Source organism: Podarcis filfolensis (assembly GCF_964270895.1).
Source record: "Podarcis filfolensis genome assembly, chromosome: 3".
NCBI classification, from domain to species: Eukaryota; Metazoa; Chordata; class Lepidosauria; order Squamata; family Lacertidae; genus Podarcis; species Podarcis filfolensis.
This window is the reverse complement of record NC_139606.1, coordinates 1,117,267-1,137,590: the sequence shown is the minus strand read 5'-3', so window position 1 is coordinate 1,137,590 and position 20,324 is coordinate 1,117,267.

Below are 20,324 nucleotides of genomic sequence, written 5' to 3'. Positions count from 1 at the left end.
CTTTGAAGATTTGGAGTTATTTTTAAAATACATTTGTGTTTCTTGGGTTATATACTGAATAAAGTTTTTTTCATTGAATAATGATATATTAAGATACATCTCCTCATGCCTTCCTGGGTTTTAGATAAATTATATTCCAGCATTACTGCTGAATGATCAGCTATAATGGGAATATCAATGTCACATTGGCTAGTAAAGGTATGTAATGATGCTGATGTTAGGAAAAAATCAATTCTATGATGGGTATTATCAATTCCTGCATAATATGTATATGATTTTTCCTTAAGGTAGTGCAATCTCCAGGAATCCACTAAATTCCACTGTATCATATAGTTATTAATTGTCTCTCTAACCTTTGTCCTTTTTTCCTGGCTACTGAGGTGGTATCCATCTGTGGATCTAAAATTTCATTAAAATCTCCACCCATTATCAAGTGCTGATACGATAGAAGGCTTAATCTCTTAAAGCAGGTGTAAATAAACTTATGATCATCAGTGTTTGGGGCATAGACATTTACTATTGGTATTTCTGTCCCTTCTGTTTTGATTACAATTATTAAACATCAACCATCTTCCTCTCTTATTATATATTGTATTTCAGAAGGCCAGCCTTTCCTAAATAAAATTGTAACTCCCCTAGCATTTTCGTCTAAGTTTGTTGAAAAAACTTCTTTTACCCATTGACGTTTCACAGTTTGAGCCCCTTGTTCTGTCAAGTGTTTCCTGTAATAGACCTATATCAGCCTTTAACGACTGGAGGTATTTGAGTGTTAGGATTTGTTTTTTCTTTTCCTTTAACCCCTTGACATTCATACTTATAATTCTCATTATGGCTTTAATCTGTAAGCTTTCTTCTCTATTTTATCTTTAACAAAATTCTTTGGAAGGCCTAATAGAAACCAAGTGTACTAAAAATTATTATCACTCCATCCTGAGTCATATATTAACCGTGTTTATGTTTAACATATGGATTGCAAAATATATGAATAATTAACATTCTTACATATCCAAGTATATATAAAGCAGAGTCTACTCGTTATGTCTATATACACACTAAAGTTAACGTTAAGTATTCCCAGTCAAATAATTATTATTTGAAAATATTCAAAGAAGGAAGTAAAGAGAAGGAGAGAAAGGTATAAAGTAGTTCTATCAACAGTAAAAAGGATTCTGAATGGGTAGGCTCAAATATATACCAATAGCCAACAATTAGTAATATAATATCAGTACTAACAGTAAGAAAAGAAAAAGAAAACTACTTAGCACACTCAACAAACAAAAAGCAAACAAACAACAAAACAATAACAATAACAAAAACGGGGGAAACCCAAATATACGACTTCCGCTTTGTAGAAGATGCAACATTCACTGCTTTGAGCTCCTAAGTTCACATCTGGAAACCAAGCCTTATGAGGAATGATTGAAGGAGCTGGGTATGTTTAAGCTTGCAAAAGAGGAGACTGAGAAGAAATATCTTAAGGGCTGCCACATGAAAGATGGAGCAAGCTTGTTTTCTTCTGCTCTGATGGTAAAAGCTGTTCAACAGTTGAATGAACTCCCTTGGGAGGTGGTGGACTCTCCTTTCATGGAGGTTTTTAAGCAGAGGTTGGATGGCCATCTGTTGTGGGTGATTCAGTTCAGATTCCTGCATTGCAGGGGTTGGATTAGATGACCCTTGGGTACAATCCAGCTCTACAATTCTATGGTTCTATATAGGGTGTGGTGAAAAGTGATCCTGAATAGACAGGCAATGTTTTATATGATACAGCATGGGAAGAGAAAATGTTGCACAAGTAACATCTGTGTTATTGAGATTGTTGAGGCTGTTGTATACCACTTTTATAACAATAAAAGAGTTTCTGAAGACTCTGGTATTCATTAAACATGGAAAAAGTAAGTTTTTGAGCGACTAGGTTAGGGTTAGGCTTTATAGGTCAAAACCAGCACTAATTGGCAGCCAATTAGTCAGAAGTGCTGGCACATGCTCTGAATGCCTAGCTCCACTCCACTGCCTGACCACTAATTCTGGGCCAGGTGATGCTTAATTTGTAAATGTCAAATTGATAGACGTCTTTAGAACTGAACTCTGATTATAGGATTTTAAAAACTGCAAAGAGGGGTTGTAAAAATGAACTCAAAGGCAAGACAGCTCAGTATTAGAACAAAAGTTTTTGTTGAGATTCCTTCACTGCTGGCGGTTGGACTGGATCACCCTCAGGGCCCCTTCCCATTATACAATTTGATGATTCTAGGATTCTATAGTCAGCAGATATGAAGAGCAAAGGCTCTGCAAGCAATTCAGGCAGTTCACACAGAGTGAGTAAGGTAGATCCAGTGCCACAACAGGCCTAAAGCACAAATGAAACTATCTAGAAGATTGGTTTCACCAAAAATTGATTGACAACTACTGATCTGCAGTATATGCTCTCTGGTTATAACGCATACTTCTTTTTCTGCCCACACTAAGTACACTTGTGTTGGGCAAGGAAGGATGTTCTCAGTGACATGAAGCTGCTCCTCTTTGCCTTTAAGGACGACATGGAAGCAGAGCCTCTATTTTCTCAGATTATTTCTTCAAGAGACTTATATGCACCTTCTCCAGTAATGTTGCTGCCAAAGAGGAACAGTTTGGATGCTAAATTATTGAAAGTCAGTTGCCAAAAGCCAGAGAAGGATCCAAGTTATGAGTACAGCCTCACAGAAGGAAATCTAAATCTTTTGAGAATTTTAAATTATGAGCAGCTACATAACAAATTAAACTAAGAAATGTTATTGTTTGAAACCAGCCATTCTTTCCAGTCTGGGCCCTTTACCCTACCAGAAACCCTGACACCCCCCCCCCCCAAACAGTGGGCAAGAGCTGCAGTCCAGAGTACTGTTTTAGAGAATCTAATTATTATTTTTCTTCTCCAGTGGTTCCACCTCAGTACACTATTTCTTGGTTCACTGCAGACTTGGAAAGATACAAGCACACCAAACATTGGAAAGCCTTTCACAACTCACTGGACAGGCAAATTGGCATTGTTGCCTTTGCAAAGCTGCAGAAGATTTCACTGTACTGATTGGCTGCCCAGTGCGAAATCCTTCAAAGAAGACAGGTCAAGTACATTCTGCTGCAGAGTCATCACTTTGGGTAGCTCCAAAGAAACAAGGTGAACAGCTGCCCCTGCTAGAATGGGGCTTTGGTTAACAGACTGCTTCCAGAATCAGAAAAGGGTACTCCAAACCTGGGATTTCCCTTAAATCAGGGGTCGGCAAGGTTTACCTCGCCTGGGCCGGTTCATTCCAGCGGAGATCCCTCTGTGGGCCGGATTGTGTGCACACCTGCAATTTCCTGCGTCTGCACAGATGTGATTTCCGGTGCCATGCAAGCGAGTCCCCATGCCGCACTGCGCCGGTTTAGCGCAGCACGCGGGGGCTCAGCAAGTGGGCGGCTCAGTTCGGGGGCGGCTCGGGGGCCAGTTAAACGACCCCCGTGGGCCACTTGTGGCCCATGTGCCTTAGGTTGCTACCCCTGCTTTAAACTGTGTCTAGCACACTTCATATGAAAGCAGTTATGTATGTGAACTATATTATGAAACCAGGGATGTGATGCAATTAAAGTCCAAAAGGAAAGCCTTCAGTCCCTTAAATGTTCTTGCTGTCCTTCAGCATTTACAGTCTTGGGAATAAGTTAATATTTTTTTACTTTTCATGCTTATTGTCTAGATAATACAATTTCTAATAACATATTCATTAATCCAGTTCTGTGGAATGTTATTATGCATATCATTATGCTGCTGTTAATATACCAGATGCCTCCACGCCTTGCTAAAACGCATTTGCATTTTTATACCTAGCTAATGCTCTTTTATTGTTACTGCTAGTGATTTTCTTGTCATTTCTTCCACTCAAATTTCGTAAACATCTGGTGTTTACTCAGATCAAACAGATAAGGATTGTAGCCTTTTGTTTTTGACCTTCAGATGTGGCACTCTCCTATAGCTCCCTTTAGCTCTCAACAATTGGCACACTTTTAAAAAAAGAATCCTTTGGTAGAACTGTCTCCTTTGTTGCGCGAATTTTGCTCTGAAAGAAACAAATTTTGCAGTGCTAGAGGGATGAAAATTTCAACATGTCCATTTATCTGACTGAGCTATACACATAATAGAAGAACAATTATTGAAAGATCCAGCCATTTTTGCTTTAAAGGTAAAGGTACCCCTGACAGTTAAGTCCAGTCGCAAACGACTCACGTTGCGGCACTCATCTCGCTTTACAGGCCGAGCCAGAGCAGCGCCTTTTACCTTCTCGCCGGAGTGGTACCTATTTATCTACTTGAACTGCATGCTTTCAAACTGCTAGGTTGGCCGGAGCTGGGACTGAACGATGGGAGCTCACCCCATTGCGGGGCCTCGAACCGCCAACCTGCCAATCAGCACGTCCAAGCAGCGCAGTGGTTTAAACCACAGTGCTACCTGCGTCCCCATTCTTGCTTTACTTTTGGGCTTTTTTCCACTGATAATTTTCTAGGAATGTTGCTAAATTCTCCTGCAACAAGGTTAGATTGGATTTTGGAGGAAGGGGCAATCTAGTTCAGATGGAATTGGATTACTGAAATTTGTCAGTGGGTCTGGTAACTTCCAGTAGTTTATTGGTGCACACAATACTTCATGACACAAGCACATGGGGTCTAGTTCAGCTCCTGGAATTGTAATTCTGGAACCCACAACATCCCATATTCAGCCAGGAATTAACAACAAATTTGGATTGAAGAATCCAGTTCTACCAAAATAATTCTTCAGCAGAACAGGGTAGTTTATCAATGGGTTGCTGTCTGCTGCTTTAAAGAGGCACTTTCACCCGTCTAGAGCATTGGTTAGCTAGCATGTGGGACTACTGAAAATAATGTGGGAATGTCCCTTAGGATTGACAGGACTTGAAGACTTGTCAATCAACCTTCAAAGGAATGCTATAAAAGCATGTCACACCATGAAATGAGTTTTCTAAGGGACAAATGTGAGTACAGCATTTGTATGAGGAAAAAATTGGATATCTGCCATTAAGTAATGTCATTGCTCTGTAGCACCTCCAGGAAATGGTGGTAAATTCTCAGATTCATAAAATAGTTGGGTCACAATTAAAGATGCATAAGAATTTTGCAAAGTTCAGTACCAAATTATGTATTCTGGATCCCTGAATTCTGTTCCAGAGTGGAACCATCCTTCACTGTAATTTTCAAAAATGTACTCCTATTCCTTTTCAGTCTAGTTGCGATGCGCCAGCCCATTAGTAGTTTAGCTGGGCCTATCTGTCATGGAATGGTGCGCAACTTCTTGTGCCTGAATGGGGTGGTTGGAAGCAGCTCAAGCAACTCCAGGCACGGGCGCTGGGTCAGGGCCTGTTTCTGGTAGTGGTAGCCTGCTGAGGGCGTCCGCGTGGCCCATCGCCTTCCCAGGGCGGTGGATCAGTGCATACTGGTAGCCGGCGAGGAAAACTGACCACCTGAGGACGCGGGGAGACAGCACTTGGGGGGTCTGCTTCTCGGGGGCAAACAGGCCAAAGCAACAGCTTGTGGTCAGTCACCATGGTAAAGGGCTGCCTATACAAGAAATCATGGAATTTTTTTACTCCCTTCACAATTGCTAGACCCTCCTTGTCGATTTGAGAGTAGTTTTGCTTGGCTGCGGTGAGTGTCTGGGAAAAGTATGCCACCGGCACCTCTCTTCCGTCTGGGAGTTGATGTCCCAGGACAGCGCCAATGCCATAGGGTGAGGCATTACATGCTAGCACCAGCGGCAGCCTCTTGTTGAAGTGTGTCAAGACCGAGTTCGAGACAAGGAAGTCCTTGACTGCCTGGAATGCGGCCTCCTGGAGCTGGCCGCACATCCAAGGGGCCCACTTGTCTAGGAGTCTGTGCAGGGGCTCCATTACCACCGCCTTATGGGGAAGGAAGGCGTGGTAAAAGTTCAATAGTCCCAAGAAGGCCTGAAGTTCTGTCTTATCCTTGGGCGCTGGGGCATCACAAATGGCCCCTACCTTGTCACCGGTCGGGTGGACCCCTTCTGCATCCACCATAAATCCCAGAAAGTCCACCTGGGGCACTCCTAGTAGACACTTTTCCCTCTTCACCTTGAGGCTCGCCAACCCTGAACTCCTCTGGTGTGGGCCCAGCGATCAACACATAAGTGAAAAAGGGGGTGACTCCAGGAATCCCTTTAAGGAGAGAGCCCATTGGATTCTGGAATATGCCTGGCACCATGCTGATGCCGAATTGCAGCCGCTTTACCCTGAATGCTCCTCTGTGCGTCACAATCATCTGTGCCTCTGCTGTGGCCTCGTCCCCCGGCAACTGCTGATAGGCTTGGGCCAAGTCCAGCTTGCCAAAAAAATTGGACCCAGCCAGGGTGGTGAGGACATGGCTGACCACTGGCACTGGGTATGCGTGGGCCGTGAGGGCCTTGTTTATGGTGCATTTGTAGTCTGCACAGATGCGGACCAAACCATTAGGCTTGACAGGTGTGACGATTGGGGTTTCCCAGGGGGCATTAGGCACCGGCTCCAGCACTCCTTGCTCTACGAGCCGGTCCAATTCCTCGTCTATGCGGGGTTTCAGGGTGAACGGGACCCGGCGGGCCTTGAGCCTGATAGCTTGTACGGTGGGGTCTAGCTGTAGGGCAATGGGGGGGCCCCATATATTGTCCCAATGCCCTGTCGAAAACCACCAGAAACTCTTTGCATATGGTGTCCATGTCCACTTGTAAGCTAGTGCGGTTCACCCCGGTGATGGCTAGCCCCAGTGGTCCAAACCATGCCAATCCCAGCAAGCTAGTGTAGGGGCCCTTGACCACAAGCAAGTCCAATTGCCGCTTCCACCCTCAATATTGCACCCTGAAGGTCTCCACTGGGGGTGGGGACATTACGTTTCTGGAAGTCCCAGAGGGTGAATGGGGCCGGCCTGAGTTTGGGACCGCCCATTAGGGCACAGCTCCCTTAAGGTCCATGCCGAGATTATGGATAGAGTTGAATCCGTGTCAAGCTCCATGCTGCACGGGGCCCCCTCTGTCTGTACCTCTACTTAAATTTTCTCCATGTTGGAATGGGGCAACTGGCAGTCCATGATCTCCGTCGAGTTGCCTTGGTGCATTGGGCCCCGGAACCTGGGGCTCTTGGGTTGATCATCTGATGCCTGGCATCGGGTGGGCCGAGCCCGACACACCCAGGTGATGTGTCCCAATTTTCTGTACTGCCTGCACTTTGTGTTGAGGAAATGGCAGGTCCTCCTCTCGTGGCTCTCCCCGCAGCTTGCGTAGTTCCCTCCTTCCGGTCGAGGCAGCTGTGGTGTGTGCACTGCTTGAGTGCACCGCTGCACTCGGTGCACCTCCTCCCTGTTGGATTCTGAGTTGTCGGTGAGGTCTTCGTGGTGGACCTTCAGTTGGGACAGCAGGCTCGGCCGTGCCTCTTGCACCAACCTCTCGGTGGATTTGGTTGCTGGGGCCTCTTCCAGAGCGACCTGGAATGTTAGGTCCTTCTTGGCGTAGAGGTGTTGTTGCAGCTTCTTGTCCCTCAAGCCACCAACAAGGCAGTCATGAAGCATGTTCTCCAACTGTGAGAAGTTGCAGCAGCAGGCAGCTTGGCAAAGGGAGGTCACAAACCCGGTTATGGTTTCCCCGGGGGCTTGCCCCTTTGCGTAGAAGGCATTTCGGCAAGCTACCACCGAGGGCTGCGGCGAGAAGTGCCCCTTCAGCCGTTCCATTGTTGTTTTGTAAGAAACGGTAGCGACTTCTTCAGGTGCAAGGAGAGCCCGGGCAATTTCGAACATCTCCTCTCCGCAGACGCTGAAGAATGTTGCCCTCTTCTTGGCGTAGTTGGTGACCTCTTTAGCTTCTAGGAGGAAGTTGAAATGGGTGGCGTATCCTTCCCACTTTCCTAGTGCTGGGTTGAACGGCAAGAAGCTGCTGTCAGTTGCCATTCTGAGTTCCTTGGGTCCCAGAGCTGAAGCCTGGGTGCACGGTGTGATGCAGCAGTGTGGTAGGCGGCAGTGCTGCGATGCTCAATGGGATCCCACCTTCATCACCAGTGAAATATACTCAGAGTCGAGTGTGAATTTAATGCTCTTTATTCAGCTCGTAGTAGCAATGAATGAAACTTTCCCCAAAACGTCTAGCTATATATATATTATTTACACAATGGGCCCCACGTGTCAGGGAACTGCCAGTAGAGAGGGGAGGTTACAGGGAAAGATCTCGTTTAATCAGCAGTTTCTCATCATCAGAGGAAAGGGAGGACAAAGAGGAGAGCGACACTGAAAGGGAGGGGGAACTTCCGAGTGTTAATGCCCCTCGTCACAGGAGTAGGAGGGGGCTGGGAAGTTGGTGGTGTTTGCCCCACCTCAAAAGGAGAAGCTTCAGAAGGAACAACACGCCATGATGAACGGACGTTTCTGCTTGAGCTGCTTGTAAATACGCCAAGTGCAATAAAGATTACAGATGATGGCTGTGTGCCGGGAGTTTTATCTACCCTGAGCGCTACAAATCAAGAGGTGCTGGGGCACCCTGACACCACGTGATTGGCTATTTCCAGGCTGCTCCTGTAGGCCAATCAGGTTGTGGATTCACTTCCTCCAGAAGCCTGATTGGCTGCTCCTGCAGGCCAATCAGGTCGCTGATTCACTTCCACCTGGAGCTGGAGTGGGTGGCTCCTGTGGACCAATCAGACTGCTGCATTCTGGATCCTATTGTTCTAGGATTCAGCTCAGTAGATAACACCCCCCCTTTCCTCTCAACCTAGCGCCTGATGGAGCAGACCAATGGCCCCTCTCACCCAGTACGCTGCTCTCCCAGATGCTGTTGGGAGCCCCCAGGCAGGGGGGGAGTGCAAGAGCAGCTCCTTCCTTGGAGGTTTTGAAGCAGAGGTGGGATGGCCAGTGGCAGAGTTTCATGCTCCAGGACTGGGGGGCGGAGAGCAGGCGGGGGCGGGGCGCCCCACACGAGCGGGGGGCGGCTGTGATGGCACCCTGCCGGGATTGCGCTGCTGGGGGCGGTGCGCCCCCCCCCCGCACTCTTCTTCCTCCGCCGGTGGGGATGGCCGCCTGCCAGGGATGCTGACAATCCTGCATTGCAGGAGGTTGGACCAGATGACCCTTGAGGTCCCTTCCAACTTTACAATTCTATGATTCTATGACACAACTTTGAAAAAAACTTTGAATTATTAATGTAAAACCTTGAAAACATACAGCATGGTGAGTGTTGTCTTTCTATAGTAGTGGCACTCCAACAGAGTAAGCCATGTGTATAAAAATCAAACATATTTTAAACAAGTAAATGATGGGGTACATTAAAGTGTACATTTTCTTTTAAAGCTCATTTCCCAACCCCAGATACCTTCAAGATATTTATGCTTTCAGATCATTCTAGTCCAACAGCATTCACTTCTATAGAAAAGGAGCATTTTCTCTCTCTTTTAAATAGTTCTGCCTTATGCTGCATCTTCCTTGCCCCATCCTTTTCTTTGATGGTCATTTGGGTTTGCTGTAGCTTTTCCTCTGGGCTCCTGAGTTGGGCATCTTCGCCAAGGGGTTCACTGTCTTGCTGCTCCAACAAATCAGTAATGACTGGTGGACAATCCAGTTCTAGTGTTGCTAATATTTCTTTGTCTTCCTGGAGGTTGGTAGCTGAGAGTGTTGTGTTTCCTTTGGGAAAGCCCTATAGTATATTATTCATACATCTTGCAATTCTAAGTGTTATGGGGTGCAGTTTCCTTCATTTTTTCAAGGAGTCCATGGGTAAATCTTGCAAGACCATGACCAGATAGTCATATATTATTTCTTCAATATTTCTCATAACCTTCCAAATCTTGTATTTCGTTTTAAAATGGTGGAAGCACATAACACTACCTGGGGACTTTATTTTGCAGGCGGACTGACAGTAGTCTATGCATTCTCTCCAAATCTTCTGGGAACAATTCCAGGGAAAGTATTACAGTGGACTATGTTACCGGAAAAATCCGAGGGCTGCCTTGGACAAAAACAAAGACACCAACCCGGATAACTTGGAGCAAAACAGCAGCCTGTAGGCTTGGACTTTATTGAACTGTTGCAACAGGGTATTCCCCTCACTTGCAGGAGAGAGGAAAGACACAGAAAAATGGTGTGCAAGACCTTATAAAAACTTTTGAAATTCCCATCCTGTAGGTCAAGCCCACCCCCAGAAACATCATGCATACATTACAGAAAGGAGGGGTTGAGGGAGGAGTTGTGGTGGTAACCTGAGTGTCCTGTCACCTGGCTGATTCCCTTCTCCCCCCTCCCCATGAGTCATTTTCAGAAGACAAAAGGTAGTCGCAGTTTCCTGCCCCCTGAGGGAAGATCTGATCATTGTCCTTTGTTCCAGTCCATGCTGAATCCACTCCCATATGAAAGTTCTTTGTGATCTTGATTGTCTTCTGTCTAGGACCATCAGGGTTGGCAAAGGAACTGGGCAGGGCTCCTGTGGATGTGCTGGGATGTTCAAGGGATTATGGCTGGCCTGTATCAAACCTTCCCCATTTTGTAGTCCTTCCTTCATGGAGTAAAATAAAAGTGGAACAGTGCAAATCCGATGTATGGTTGATTTTCTATGAATTTATAACAGAAGCGTAGCGTATGTAGTGTGTGAGTGTGAGTGTGTGTGAAGTTTGTACAAACTGAATGATGGGGGGGGGGTTTCCTGCTACAACTATAGATTTTGTAATATCTCCTTTTGCCTCGTCTTTAATATCACACACATGTAAAATAACCCTTCTTTGCATGTTCTCTTCTTCCTCAAGCTTAGACTTAAGGTCTTTCTTTTCCTGAAGCAGCCTTTTAATGTTTGTTCTTGACATAAACTTAGATCCATGGCTGTAAAAGTGGTTTCAGCAGTTCCCTCCAGCTTTTCTGTTACTGTATTTACCTTTGCTTCCAGAGGAGCCATTAATTCCTTCCATGTTTCCATGACCATGGCTTTTGGGGAGGTGTGTTGTGCTTCAGACTGAGTATGGCACCCAGGTTCCCCCCCCCCTTTTCCAGCTGCAATTTCTGCTGTTTTAGAAGGGACAGTAGGCATTTAATTGCTTTTTCCACTTGTTGGAACTTCACATGTTCATTTGGCCTGAAGAATTGAGCTAAGCTTCCCTGTTTTGAGTGAAACACTGCTGTGGATAGAGCCGCAGCCGGGTGATCTTGCACCCCTGGCAGAAATGTCCAGATTGTGCCCCCAGCCACGGACAAATTAGCTGTTCTTTCCACCTCTCCTCCAACCCCCTCCTTTCCACCCATTCAATTCACCCTCTATTTAAAACCATTTATTATGAGGCAATAATTGATATTTATAGTTATGGACATATTTTTAGCCGCTTTTGAGGGGGGGGGAACATCGCCTGCACCCCTGCAGGGGGCCCACCTTGCCACCCCCTAGCTACGGCCCTGGCTGTGGACATTCCCTTAGGCAGAGGGAGGAAGAGTTTTTAATAAATGTTGAGCAACTGGGCAGATTACAGCAAAATTCAGCACCCAGGAGTTCTAAGCATCCATTTTTGGTTCCTGTTTGGCCACACATGCACACACACGCCCAGTAAAAGGGGTGAGGAAGTTACTAGAAATTGTGACAGCAATTCAGAACCAAGTAAGACACTTAGTTACATGTTAGGTAGGGATAGAGTTACCTTTTATGAACCTGCTCACCTTCAAACTTGGTCTGTAGCACTTGACATTTTGTTAAATTTATATGATCTCAGCCTGGTATGCTGATTTGCAAAAATAACGTTATTGTCAGTGGTGTGATCAGCTCTTACAATAATGGATATCATTATATCCCCATATCTATTTCTGATTTTTACAGTGTTGCTACCATTATTCATAACCCATCACCAAGTAGCTACTTGCGCCCAGTTTTATTATTAGCCTTATTTACTTGGGATGTGAAACAAAACAAAACAGATTGCATTCCTTGTCTGGTTGGCCTTGTCTGGCAGAGGACCAGCTGGATTGGGCCCCTGGTGCCATCAACCTGTCATCAACCTGTCTTTGACTGCTGGGGCAGGTCTGGGGCCTAGACCTGCAAACAGTAAGACTGCGTTGTACATTCCCCCCTTTTTGCTCAGGATTCCTTTGTATAACTCTGGTAGACAGTTATGTCTAAGAATTACAAAGCCAGATTGCCTTGTCAGGACAACAGGTGTGTGCAGTTCAAACCCATTTTCCCACTGGTGCAAGGAGGTTTGACACTTAGTAAGCCGGTTTCTGGAATGCACTGCAGATCCGTGGGCACACCATGAGTTGGCAAACACTACCTGCAAAGGGAATATCACAGTAATCTAAAGATCACTCAGCTACATACAGAGGGACAGGCAGGGAATCAATCCTGCATCAATGTCTAGTTTGCAATAGATGACAGAAATCAATTGAGGGCTAATTCACTGTGTATGAATGATGAAGTAACTTTGAGGAAAACTGGGAACAAAAACGGTGCTGAGGGAGCAAGCAGTGTTATAATTCATCTTCCCTCCAATGAAGCAGATGATATTGGAGATATTTTCCACTGTTGACAAAAGCAGTAGTGACTGCACCAAAATGTTGTGCTGCACAGGCAGAAGGCACCTCTATCCTTCTTTCCTGGCAGCTGAGACACATCATTAGCTGCACAAGGACAGAGGAGGACAGAGAAGGCAGACTTGCAGCCCAGTCCTAGGAAAAGCACAGCAAGCCTGGAGGGGTGTGTGGGTGTGTGTGGGTGTGTGTGCGCGCGCGCGCGCAGATGATTTGAAATAATACTTAATCTGTAACAATAACAGAGTTTAGAATAAGGGAGAAATTACAAAAAAATGAACAACATATCTGAAGAAGTGTGCATGCACACGAAAGCTCATACCAATAACAAACTTAGTTGGTCTCTAAGGAGCTACTGGAAGGAATTTTTTTATTTTGTTTCAACATATCCAAAGTTTCTCACGTGTCTAAGACTAGGTATTTCTTCCTTGTCTCCTGCTCTTACTTTGTTCCTCCATCCCAAACCTTTCCCATCTCTCTGCCGCTTGCATCTTCCCAAATGTCCCCTTTTCCTATCTCCATCCAACTTGGGACTGTCTCTTTCCAATTATTCTCAAACCTGCCATCAGTTTCCTGGTGACAATCTGTCACCCAGTTATTTGCTATTATTGTCCCAGGCTTCATCCTGCAATACACAGGTATCCAGCCTTGTTCCACTATTACATCTGAGATATTGATCAAATTACATTTCCTTAGCTATGTTGTGAACTGCCCTGAGATCTGCAGATAAACAGCAGTATACAAATTTAATAAGTAGTAGTAGTAGTAGCAGCAGCAGTAATAATACCTAAGCCTTTTTATTGCTGAAATGTGTAAAGGGGTGCAGGAGAGGGCCTTCTCGGTGGTGGCTGCTCCTAGACTCTGGAACTTCCTCCCCAGAAAAGCCAGATTGGCTCCCTCCTTGCTGTCCTTCTGCCAGCAAGTGAAGACCTTCTTGTTCCAAGAGGGTTTCGAGAACTGACTGCTTTAAGGGATGGACTGGTGCTCTGATGTTTTCACTGTAAAGATATGTTTGCATTACAGTCAACTAATGTTTAATTGTTTAAATGACTGCATTCATGCGCACGCACACACACACACACACACACACACACACACAGTAGTTTTAGCTGTTCCTCTTTTAAGGTGTAAGCTACCTTGAGTCTCTCTTAGGGGAAAAAGGCAGGATATAAACAAACATGATATTATAATAATCATTTACTGTAATCTACAACTAAATATTGTTCATATTTAAAGAAGGCGATGGCATAAAGGAAGGACATAGTTGAGAATTATTTGAATGTCTTTTTTAAGGATAACAGGTGCAATAAATACATGTAGCCCAAAGGATTACATTTTAAAAGTTCTTGCACTGTTGATTTACTTTGATTTGAGACTTTAGTTCTTCCCCCATTAGTGTGAAAGATGTCTCTGGGTCACCTTTACAAGCAATTACTGTAAGCAAGTTTAGCAGATAATATCAAAGCAGGGCAGCAATTTACTACATGTGCAAATAGAAGCTTCTTATAAAGGCATGACCTTGGAAACAAGGTACCGTATTTTTCGCTCGATAACACGCACCTGACCATAACACGCACATCGTTTTTAGAGGAGGAAAACAAGGGGAAAAACATTCTGAATGAAACAGTGGATGTATCATTTTTGTGCTTCATGCTGTGGCCACAGACATGTGATCTGATGGTGAATTTGGGGTGACCCAATGCAAAAATCCTGAGAATCCCTGTGGATCCATGCTTTGTAACCACGTTTTTGCACCATTGCAGCCCCAGGCAAAAGTGGGTGTGTGATTTTGGGGGGGGCAGGCTGTAGCCATGGACATGCTATGTGCTCTGATGGTGAATTTGGGGTGACCCAATGCAAAGATCCTGAGGATCCATGTTTTGTAACCACGTTTTTGCACCATTGCAGCCCCAGGCAACAGTGGGTGCGTGATTTGGGGGGGGCAGGCTGTAGCCATGGACATGCTATGTGATCTGATGGTGAATTTGGGGTGACCCAATGCAAAGATCCTGAGGATCCATGTGGATCCATGCTTTTTAACCACATTTTTGCACCATTGCAGTCCCAGGCAACAGTGCGTGTGTGATTTTTGGGGGGCAGGCTGTAGCCATGGACATGCTATGTGATCTGATGGTGAATTTGGGGTGACCCAATGCAAAGATCCTGAGGATCCATGTGGATCCATGCTTTTTAACCACATTTTAAGTGGGGAAGGAAGGAAAAATACAGAATGGACAAGGAGCACGAGAGGGGTGTGCAGAGAAGCAGCTGGCTAAGAATGCAGGAGAGGGGTATAATGGGAGGGAGGAAAGGAAGGCAAAAGTTTTCCCTCACCTACCCACCCAAGCCAGCCAGCTCTCTCTCTCTCTCTCTCTCTCTCTCTCTCTCTCTCTCTCTCTCTCTCCCTCCTGCATGTTTTCAGCAGCACCGGAGCACAGAGACGACACTCTGCTTTCCCCTCTGCTTGCCTGGAGGGGAGGGGCTTTCCCTGCTCTTTGTTCCGTTTGAGCAAACACAGCAAGGAAACAGAGGAGGGTGGGCAGTAAGACCCTGAGGCAGAATGCAGGAAAGCAGCCACTTCCTCTTTTCAGGTTTCCCTTCTCCGAGACGCGCGATTTGATTTTTGCCTGATTTTTTTTGCCATTTGGCTCCAGGGACCACACATTCGCTCAATAACACGCACAGACATTTCCCCTTCCTTTTTAGGAGAAAAAATCTGCGTGTTATAGAGGGAAAAATACGGTAACTAAAATCCATGGAGCAGAGAAAGGTGAAAACATATTGACAGCAAGTCTCCCACAACATGCACTCAATAGGGCAAAATAAATTTACACAAAAACTGATTAGTAGCAGACGCAGAACTCCCACAAAATGCATTAATGCCAAAATCAATACAAAAACTGCACTACTCTTAGAGCAATCCCTCTTAGAGCAACAGCAGCTATAGGTTCCTCTTAACAGAATATGGCACACCTTCCCTCACTCCCTGACCTCTGCTGCATTGACAAAGCTTCAATTCAGAGATCTACAGAATGACCCCTGCAGAGAATCAAAACCCGCCCTTTTGGAGGAGGAAGAAGAAAGAGATTTACTACAGCAACTACCATGGTAATCGGTCATAACTGGAAGCAGAGACCAACTACAACTGAGGAATGGGATGACTAGAAACTGGAAAACCCAGAACAAGCATGGGGCAAGAGGTTTACCAAACGAATTGGTTCTGCTGCATCATCACAAAACATTATTATATCATTATGGTAAAAAAAGGTAAAGGTAAAGGACCCCTGACAGTTAAGTCCAGTCACAGACAACTCTGGGGTTACGGCACTCACCTCGCTTTACAGGCCGAGGGAGCTGGCGTTTGTCCATAGACAGTTTTTCCAGATCATGTGGCCAGCATGACTAAGCCACTTCTGACACAACAGAACACCGAAACCAGAGCAGCGCACGGAAACGCCATTTACCTTCCCCCCAGAGTGGTACCTATTAATCTACTTGCACTTTTTGGCGTGCTTTCAAACTGCTAGGTTGACAGGAGCTGGGACCGAGCCGCCCATGTGAAGACACATGGAAACAGCAGGGAGTCAAGCCTGCGAAGTTTTGATGCAGTGCTTGATAAGCTTCATCAATAATTTTTAACTCTCTTGTTCCAGTTCCAGTTTAGACAAAACATTAAGCAGTGTTTAAAGTTTTGAAGAGTGAACCAGTTTTGAGAGCACATTTATGGGTCAGAGATGGCACCATCCTTCCATTGCCACAATATTCTTGGGCACAAGGGACATGAAGGCCCCTTCGCTCTCTCCGGTGTCTTATAACATGAGCTCCAAGACAAGCTGAGCCTGTTTCCAAAGCCTGGGCAGGGGGCTGGAATGACCAACGTGAGGGATTGTTTCAGTTGAGTGGAGAGCTTTTGAACTGACCTTTCATGCAGAATCCATGCCTCCCATAGCACCCTAGTTTTTCAAAGCCTCATGATTCATTAGTCACTTCCTAAATGTTCTTCTCATTCAGGAAATGAAAGGTCATACCAATTAATAAGATCAAGTCAGCTTCTGTTATACATCAGCACACACAAGTATAATAGAGATGAGACACACAAGCAATAAATAAATCCTGAACTAGGTCTGCACTGTAGCTTGACCTCATTGTAAGGGAAACTATGAATGACAGTTACTTCAGCTAGCTGCTTTAAATATCTCTCGCTGATTTTCAGATTCTTAACCATTTATTGATACATAAGCACTTCATTGTTTTTAGTATAATATAACAATGATCTCATAAACAATGTTTATGACAGTTACACAAATACAACAAAGTAGAAAATAAAATGTGAGCCTACAACAGTCTTGTGGCTCTGTAAAAATAAAAGAAGATTGGAAGAAAAGAGGACAACTACAACAAAAAAGGTCCCCCCCCCCTTTTTGGGGGGTGGAGAGTGTGTTTTAAGTAATATATGGATGTATTTTTTTAAAAGGTAGTAATAGAAATTTAGTAGAGGGGCTGAAGACTCTCCTCCTTTCCCTCAGCGGCTGGGGCACAATGGCGACGGCAGCAGGGTCAGGGCTTCTCCTCTCCCCCTCCGCGCCCGGGGCTCCGAATGGCCAGGTGTCCCTCTCCTCCTTCTCCTCGGCGTGGCAGCGCGCTGGCCATGGCTCTGTAAAAATGTTGTCCATTCCATCCCTGCCGTTTCCACCAGTTCTGAAATGTGCATGATGTACTTGCAGTTTCCAGACCTTCTTCAAAGGGAGACCAGCAGAATCTACATGGGAGTTGACAAGGGCCTGCAACACGCTGGCAAAGCTATCTTCCTCCAGGAACACCCACAGCCAGCCAAGCAGATGGCGCTGAAAATAGGCCCTCCTAGAGGTCAAAGCCACCCAGACCTCAAATGGCAAAACTCTACCCAGGAGTCACCCCAGATTAAGATCCTATTTGTGCAGGAGGAGCGCAACATTACCAGGAACCCCCAGTTCCCAGACATGAGAAGCTCCCACCAAAAGTGCCTCCATCTGATGATTATACCACATGATTTTATATAGCTGTTATGTGGAACTGGAGACAGAAAAGAACCTCGCTCCTCTGTGTTGCTGCCTCCATATTTTTCTTAAAACAAAACTGTAATATTCTTCTTCTTTAATATGAGCATTGACCAATTCACTGGGGGATAAATACAAAGCCATGAAATTTGTGTTCTGCACCACTCTGCGAACGCTTAAGGAAATTATTTAAATGATTAAAGACAGAGTAAGCCAATCAGTACAGACTTCAACCAGAAATTGTACTGAGTGTCAAACACCAAATACATATAGACATTCATCAGCTTGTAGAATTGGTAGGTTTTTTCCTATTTCTCTTTTCTTTTCTTTTTGGTAAAGTTTATTATCGTTATTAATTCATTTTATAATACATATAAAACAAAGAGAACAATTAGAACAACAGAAAAAAATTAAAAGATGGAAAACAAAACTATAAAATAGGTACATAGAACAAGAAGTTGCATAAGAGTTAAAGTAATAATGTCCAAGTAAAGAGGTTTCTTTCCTATTTCTGATCTCCATGTAAGCAAACATATAAACAGCCACCAATCTTTGAACACCTATTTCCCTCAATGAAGAAAGTTTTTCGGTTTTTTAATCCCTGTTTAGCTGGAAGACATTTGTCAAACAGATTTCTCATCAGACTCATTTGACAGGTTTCATAAATAATAATTTTTCAAAAGTACAAATCGAACTTCTGAAATGGAACGTTTGTATGGGACAGAGAGCCTGGAAGGGAATATGTGCAGGGGAGAGTCCCATTATGCACCTTCAGTAATTTCAGAACAAATGCAAAAGCTGGAACAAAATTGGAATCACTTTGAAGCATTGCTCCTTGGGCCGTGTCACTTGCACAACCCACATTAGCCCCACAGCTGTAGCACAGTTACCTGGGAGGAAGCCTCACTCAGCACAGCAGGATTTACTGCTCAGTGGGTATGCATAGAGTTATGCTGCCTATCTTTCATTTCCAAAGCCAATATAGTTTTTTCATAGTCTGTAAGTTTCCAAATCATTTTTGTGTACTGTGCAATTTTGGTAACAGTTGTCATTCCTTTGCTCATTCATATTTCTTTTCTGTGATCTAATTATTTACCTACTAGCTTAGCTTTGTGATTATATACTACATATAGTAGTATATAATACTACTTTTTAATTTTTATAACTATCTGTGGAAAGTTGTGGAAATCCTAGGAATGCTGTGGCAGCATGGCCTCAGTGGCTGGTTCCTTCTCCTCCTGCTGCTGCGGAGGGGAAAGGGGGGAAAGCAGGCCCCGGAAGCGGGGGGGGCAGGAGGAGGAGGAGCTGCCCGCTGCCGTGTTCCTGACGTGATGTTGGCAATGTCAGCCCCAGTCTCCCTCCCGTTGGCGCCTCTGCCTCCAAGAATGTTTGTAGCTTGGGGGCCACCAGGGGGCGCATTGGAAGATGGCCGACAATAACATCTCTCCGACCCACACAAGGTAATTAAGAGGCTGCTATGGGAGTATGTAGCCTCCCTTGCCCCCCCCCAAGGGAATGGGGGGGACTGCCTTGCCAGCTGTGTCCATAATTCACCCCCGGATTCGAAAGAAGGGGGTGTGGACACTTGGCATGAAGCCCTCGAGTGAGGTCGGCTCTCCCTGACGCTGTCTCTAATCGCGCACTGGTTCGCATTAGCTCAAAATATATAATTGGAAATATATCATTGGAAAAAAGCTAATGCACATACATCAAGTGAAGATCGGGAGTAAAGACTGCTGATTAATGGGATCTCTGTGAGCGGAGCGACGGGCGGGACAATAAATCAAGTGAAGAATCATCATTAAAAGATTGGTATGTTGGAGTGAAACGGAAAGGGGGGGGAGGAAAAAACTTTTATTTTTTTTCCCTTATGTGAGTACCAATAACCCTCCCCTCCAGAGAGAAGAATCGTTGCTATTATTAATCACAAGCAGGAGACCAAGAATTGTGTGGAAATGAATTACTGATTAAAGAGAGGACTGGTGGAAACATGGGGGAATGGAAGGAAAGTTTTATGACGCAGTTATAAATGGAGTTTCGTGAAGACAGGCTTGCCTATAGGAGGACGAGGGGGAGGAGGACCAGGGTCATCGGAATGTGAATGTATGGTTATCGGAACGTTATCTTGACCTGGCAGGGCCCTCTGAGATATAGATTGGCAAGCCTGTGGAACTCAATGGACAGACTGTGGGAATGTTCTTAACGGAGGTGTGGAAATGGCGTCTGTCCTTTATGTGATATGACTCTTGGAGAGTGTAAAACCCACACAGGAGATGTTTGTTTTTAACCCGCTTGTGAAGATTATCAGAGATCACAAAGAAAGGAATATATGATAACAACAAGAAGATGAGGAAAATAACAAAGAGACTATCTGGACAGAACTGGATAGAACTGTTTAATTAAAGCAGCAGCAAGAGTGATGTTTGGACCCCTTTCGGAGCTTGTAGTATGGGTACCCCCAACAAAAATTAAAAAAATCTGGCTGTATAATTTGGAACTAATGTGATTTGATTGGCCTGTTAATAAAAATTATATTTTTAAAAAAAGAATGTTTGTAGCTGTCCTACCACAGCGCTCTCCACCAGTTTCCCCCAAAGTGGGTATTTCTAGCTTCTCAATAGCTGCTTCAGTCCAAACGGGTCCAGAGCCAGTTTCTTTAGGAGCTGCTACATCACTGGCTCTTTCAACGCAGCAGGGACCACCTCTCAGGTATTCTGGGAAGGGTGGGTGTTGGATGGAGTTGTC